A 6420-nucleotide genomic window follows, 5' to 3' on the forward strand; every position below is an offset into this window, starting at 1 on the left:
GGGGGGAGAAACATGATTTCCTGAAAAGCCCTCTTTGTACCCCACGTGGAGTTTGGGGTGAAGTTCCAGAAAGCCTTACGATCTGTTACAGGCAGAATTGGGTCCCTCTCCAAACTCATCTGTGGAAGCCCCAACCCGCAGTATGTGACCAGATTTGGAGATGAGCCTTTACAGAGGTGGTGCTCCTAGGACGGCCCTCAATCCAGTGTAACTGGTGTCCTAGAAGAAAGACGCCCCGGCGCTTGCACAGAAGAAAGACAAGGGAGGACACACTAAGAAGGCTGGTGGGAAGCCAAGGAGAGGCCTCAGAAGAAACCAAACTGGGGTGCCTGGGGGGCTCAGTGGTTGAGCGTCTGCCTTCGGCTCAGGGTGTGACCCCAGGGTCCTAAGATCGAGTCCCGCATCGGGCTCCCCGCAGGGAGCCTGCTTCTCCCTCTGCCTGTGTCTCTGCCTCTCTCTGTGTCTCTCATGAATAAATTAATACAATCTTAAAAAAAGAAAAAAAAAAAAGAAAGAAAGAAAAAAAAGAAATGAAACCTGCTAACATTTAGATCTCTGGCCCCTCAGAACTGTGAGAAAGTAAATTTTTGATGATTTAAGGCCCCCGGTCTGTGGCGCTGGGTCATGGTGTTGCCAGCACCCTGACACAGGCTAGACTCAAGGCCGGAAGGGGCCCCAAAGGGGCAGACTCGGTCAACTTCTCCTTCCTCTCCTCTTCTCTCTCCTCTATTTTGAAAAAAGGCGTGCTAAACAGCTGACACAAACAGCACACTGCAGGCCGGGGTGCCTTCCCCTCCAATCACACCTTGTCAGTAATTTGCTGCTTTTGTGTCTCTCTCCTTTTCTCTATTATTATCTTTCCAGAATCATCTGAGGGTGCGTTGTGGACATTGTGACACTTCACCTGTAGGAGCAAGGACGCATGTCCGCATTGTCATTATCAGAGTACAGATGTGATGCGGGCTCCTTACTGACCTTTGCTGTCAGTCCACATTCACCCTTTCCCAGGGATCCCCCAGAAACTGTCCCTTGGAGGACCCCCAGACTCCAGTCAGGGTGCATGCCCTCCATTTTGCTGCCATGTTTTTTTTTAGGTCTCTCATGGCATTGACTCTTGAAGAATTGTTCGGAAGACACAGATCAGTTGCCTTGAAAATATCCCATGTTTGGATTTATTTTCTTTCCTCCCGATTAGATTCTGGTTAAACATTCTTGGCCAGAATCCAATGTGGTCCTGTGACATCTCCTTGTCAGAGAGAACCAAGGAAACTGAAACCCAGCCAGCTGAGGCCAGAGTTCATTTATTTATTTATTTAATAGATTTCATTTATTTATTTGACAGAGAGTGAGCACAAGCAGAGGGAGGAGAAGCAGGCTCCCCGCTGAGCTGGGGGCTCCATCCCAAAGGCTCGATTCCAGGGCCCTGAGATCATGACCCCAGCTAAAGCCAGAGGCTTAATGGACTGATCCACTCAGGTGCCCTTCAGTACCAGATTTTTTTTTTTTTCAACTTATTTATTCATGAGAGACAGAGAGAGGCAGGGACACAGGCAGAGGGAGAAGCAGGCTCGCTGTGGGGAGCCCGATGGGAGACTCGATCCCAGGACCCCGGGATCATGCCCTGAGCCCAGGGCATATGCTCAACCACTGAGCCACCCAGGCGCCCCCAGTACCAGGTTTTTTATTTGCCTTGACGAAGCCTGTGACTGACTGCAGAGGACAGGAAAAGCACCTTTGTGTCAAGTGAGGGGTGTTCCTTAAACAAAGGAAAACCGAATCTATTAATATAAACAAGGCTGTTCTCCCTTCTAGAGCCTGGTCGTTAAACACCCATGTAAGACGCAGCCCCAGATCTCTTCAGTAATAAGAGTCTCTGAACGTCCCTGGGCCTCGGGGTTCCTCTCTGTAAAATGGGGATCATAGTGGTACCTACCGCCTAGGCTTGTGTGCCGTGGAATCATCCGTGTCAAATACTTAGCCTTGTGCCTGGCTTGTAATTAATTGTTCAGCATAATTATTCTCATGGATGTGTTTTTATAATGATAACTATTGGCAGATACAAGCGCTGTGGCTGTATCATTCCCGGGCTTCCCCACTCCCTGGAGTGAGTGAGCGGAGAGGCAGGTAAGAGCGGCCAGGCCAGGCCGTTGCTTAACTTGAGCGAGTCCCCCCAGGAGGGACATGGCCTGGAGCCTGAGTGTCCCAGCTTCTCTGCAGACTGCACAGCTCTCGGGGCACCGTGCCAGCCGTGGGTGCTGGAGTGGTGTCAGGAACGTGTACATCCCCCGCCCCCCCTTCCCCCCTCCCCCCCTCCCCCCTGGCCTGGAACCTGTCCACCTGCCTGGGTCCCTGAGTGCTGCTCCCCGCCCGCTGGGGACACACGTGTGCCCAGGCAGCCATGCTTTTCTCAGGATGTGTCGCGTGCAAAGACTCTAGTCAGCAGCACTGTCTTGTATATTTGAAAGTAGCTAAAAGAGCAGATCTTAAACATTCTTTTTTTTAAAGATTTTATTCATGAGAGAGAGAGCGAGAGCGAGCGCAGGAGCAGGGGGAAGGGCAAAGGCAGAGGGAGAAGCAGACTCTCCCCTGAGTAGGGAGCCCGATGCAGGACTCGATCCCCGGACCCTGGGATCAGGACCTGAGCTGAAGGCAGACGCTCAACCACTGAGCCACCCAAGTGCCCCTCCTTTTCTTTTTTTTTTTAAGAGAAACGAGAAATTTTACATCGTTTTTGCAAACACTGGCAATAACTGCATTAAAAACAAAATAAAAAACAAAACAAAATCACTCCAGGACTTGATACGGCTCTTGGCCTGCCAGTTTGAGATTTGAGACCTCTGGGTTTGGGGTTCCCTCCTGCTCTCCGGCTGCTTCTCTGATTGGTCAGTGATTCCTGGGGGGTCGGGTGGGGCTGATCCGGGAGGGGATTTCGGAGATGGTCATTCCTGGCACGTCTCCAAGCTGCCCTGGGTCACCCAGCATTGCCAGGGGCCCAACAGGCTCCATCCCACACACACTGTGTGTGCCGATCATTCAGGGACCAGTGTCCTCTGTGCTGTTGTCATCATTCCTCCCAAGTGAGTCTTCAGGGACAGGTCACCATGGTCTATTCCTTCGGGAGATTAGTGGCCGGTCTGGGTTTCACAGAGACTGGAGCCATGTTTCACCTAAAAAAGAAAAGGAAAAAAAAATCTACTTGTTCCCTGTGTGTCTGGGAGGCCAGGGGCTGTGAGTTGCTCCCAGGTGGGTCCTCGGAGCCGAGCACAGAGCAGGACAGGGTCGCGGGCAGGATGGATGCGGGATCCGGAGCCCAGCCTCCTGAGCTGGGGGAACAGGACTGAATGAAGGGAAATCAGGGAATCCAAGAGGGTGGGGGTGTCTGTTTGTCTTCACCACCAGTTGGATTTTTTTAAAAAGCAAACTTTAAAAAGGTCACTTAAAAGTAGTCAAAGTCACACAGCTCGTAGGTTGTGAAGCCCAGAAGCGGTGCTTTTTTTTTCTTTTTCTCATTGTGGTAACATACACATAATATAAAATTCACCATTTTACCAACTGTTATGTAGTTAAAAAGAAAAAAAAAAAAAGCTTGCAGTTTGGTGGCGTTGAGGACATTCATATTGTTGTGCCACCAGGGCCACCATCCAGCTCCAAAATTTTTTCCATCATCCCAAACCGAGACTCAGTTACACACTGAACAATATGTCAGCTAGTTTATGGCTTTATTAATGGGTCGGTGTCGGCGAAATGAGTTCCCATGGGAGGTGGTGAGTGGCCCATCACTGGAGGTGTGTGTAAGCAAAGACTGGGCTTGACTAGCCGGATGGCACCACCAGTCTATGACTGCGTTCTCGTCCTTACCAGGTTTCTGTTGGAGGACGAGACAAAAACCTTACCTGTTGCTAACTGAGGTGAGAAGTTTTGCTCTGGGTTTTTTTTTTTTTTTAATGTCCCAGGGGACATGATTTGACCTGCAGTTTACCTGTGTTAAAAACACCCTGCCCAATAGTGAGGCTCCATTATCTCACACATCCCCCAACCTCGTCAGGCCAGTCTGGGTCCAGCCCCCAGACGTGGCAAGTTCATTCATGCTCCTGCCCATGCCTCACCTTCCAGAAATGTCTAACAGCCCCCTCCACCTCTGCGAGTAGCAGCAGAGTGTGCAGTGTATGGTCATCTGGGGGATAAGGTGGGTCGTCTACTCCCCAGCCTCCCCCCCTCCCCTTGATGACAGACTCCCAAGTTGTTCGGGATTCAAATGAAAACATACCCAGGGAAGGTGGGCCCGGTGCCCAGGCGTGAATAAGGATTGGTCTCAGGTGTGGACTCTAAGCCACCTTGTGGTTCTTCCGTTCTTCTTTGCCAGCACAGTCATGGAGGTGAATTCTGAGATGAATGACATGGTGAGAAGGTCTGGAGTGACTTGTCTTTTTTTTTTTTTTTTTAAGATTGTTTTTATTTATTCATGAGAGACACACAGAGAGAGGCAGAGACACAGGCAGAGGGAGAAGCAGGCTCCCTGTGGGGAGCCTGATGCGGGACTTGATCCCGGGACCCCAGGATCATGCCCTGAGCAGAAGGCAGATGCTCAACCACTGAGCCAGGCATCCTTGGAGTGACTTGTCATGAGCTGAGTCCTGAAGGGTGAGTCTGTTAACTGAGGGCAGGGCAGTGCTAGAGGGAACAGCATGTGCAAGAGCCCTGTGGTCAGGGTGTAAACCATCTGAGGTATGAAAACCTGTGAGTGTACAGGGCAGAGATCTGGAGTGTGGCAAGTGTGGCCCCTCTGGGCCCTGGGAGGCGAGGCCAGGCCAGGAAGTGGGTCTTTAACTTGAGAGCAAGGGTGTGTGGTTGGGGTTTGACATGGGGGTGTTGTGAAACCCGGTCACATTAGGCTTTTGACATTTATTCGTGGCTGCATGTGAGGAGGAGTTGGGGAGGGGACAGAGTTGATGCCACGTACACGTCTGAAGCCCTGAAGATCTCAGACCTGGAGGCTTAGGTTTGCACCCATCCCCTGCTCCTGCTTCTTCCTCAGTGATTCTGCTGGTCCTGTGCTGACTCAGATGTGAAACTTCACCCCTCTTCCATTTGCAAAATCCTACTCTTGACAAATCCTTGTGAGCAGAGGACTCACTAAAGGTCCTGAGGTCACAGAGAGGGGTGACATCAGGCCCCACGCAGAAGACGCTTTAGCGAGGCACCTGCGATAGGTCTGTTCTTTCCTTCTTTTTTTTTTTTCTTTAAATATTTTATTTATTTATTCCTGAGACACACACAGAGAGAGGCAGAGACGCAGGCAGAGGGAGAAGCAGGCTCCCTTCGGGGAGCCCCATATGGGACTCCATCCCAGGACCTGGGGATCATGCTCTGGGCCGAAGGCAGACACTCAACTGCTGAGCCACCCAGGAGTCCCGATAGGTCTGTTCTTCCCAACCTTTTGGGGATGCCCTGTTCCCTACCTGCATCCTCCCTGCACTCTCCCCCGGTTGCCCAGGGGTCCCCCTCCCCTCCTCCCAGGGGCTCCGGAAGCACAGGATTCCCTCTCTGCCCCCTCCCCTGGTGTCCCCAGCTTACACACCTGAAGTCATCCTTCACAGACCTGGAAGTGACACAGGTTCACCCTCCCCACCCACCGCCCTGGGCCAGGTGCCATCGCAGCCTTTGTGACACCTCAGGTCCTTCTGCTAACTTGTCACTTTCACACACGACTAGGTCCAGGCTCCAGCTCACTCTCCTCTGGTTTGACCCCCCTCCTACCTGCCACTCAGTACTTGAGGACTTTGCCGGAGGGACTTGGGGGTGGGGTCCCTGCTCCTCATCACCCCACCCCGGGTCTGTCCTCCGGGTCCCTCTCTTCTTTGGTGGGCTGCAGCAGGGAGGAGGAAAGACGGAGAGGTCTCTTAGCTGGTGCCAGGGTGGTTCTTGCTGTGTGACATCTGTCTCTGCTGGGCCCTCCGAGGCCTCTGTGTGGCAGTTGTCTCTGCAGGCTCTGGGTGGGTGAGGGGCGGGGGAGGCGATGGCTGAATAGGCATCCATTCAGGATGAACAGATGGCAGGGAGGGACCATCGACAGAGGGCAGTGGGGCTAGAATGTTCTGGTTGTTCTCCGCCTCGGGGGCTCCACCACCCTCTCCTGGCCCTGGAGCTCTGCTGCCGCATCGCATCGGGAAAAGCCCAAAGCTGTCGGCTCTTGGCCCTCAGCTGGTGGGCCAGGTGTGGAACTGCTGGTGGGAGATCAACTGGGGAGGGGCTTCTTGCTGGAAGTTGGGGGTCTGAAAGCCAAGATCTCCAAGTGCCGGGGGCATGGGGCAGCTGGGAGAGAACCAGGGGCTCCTCTGAGGCAAGGAGCCGCATTTGCAGAGTGGAGGGACCAGTGTAGAGGGCAGGGTGGTCCCGATGGGTGATGTGTGACGAAGAGTT

At 52.8% G+C, this 6420-nt stretch overlaps 1 long non-coding RNA gene across 1 annotated transcript; it reads right to left on the bottom strand.

Annotated features, from left to right (window-relative positions):
- Nucleotides 1-2510: 2510 nt before the first annotated feature.
- Nucleotides 2511-6209, bottom strand: LOC112929069 (uncharacterized). The gene is made up of 3 exons (XR_003236866.2): nucleotides 5758-6209; nucleotides 4268-4383; nucleotides 2511-3167 (listed from the first exon to the last, which is right to left on the bottom strand). It is a non-coding gene; the product is annotated as an uncharacterized lncRNA (long non-coding RNA).
- Nucleotides 6210-6420: the final 211 nt, after the last annotated feature.

This window comes from Vulpes vulpes, chromosome 16, assembly GCF_048418805.1.
Source record: "Vulpes vulpes isolate BD-2025 chromosome 16, VulVul3, whole genome shotgun sequence".
Classification (NCBI taxonomy): domain Eukaryota; kingdom Metazoa; phylum Chordata; class Mammalia; order Carnivora; family Canidae; genus Vulpes; species Vulpes vulpes.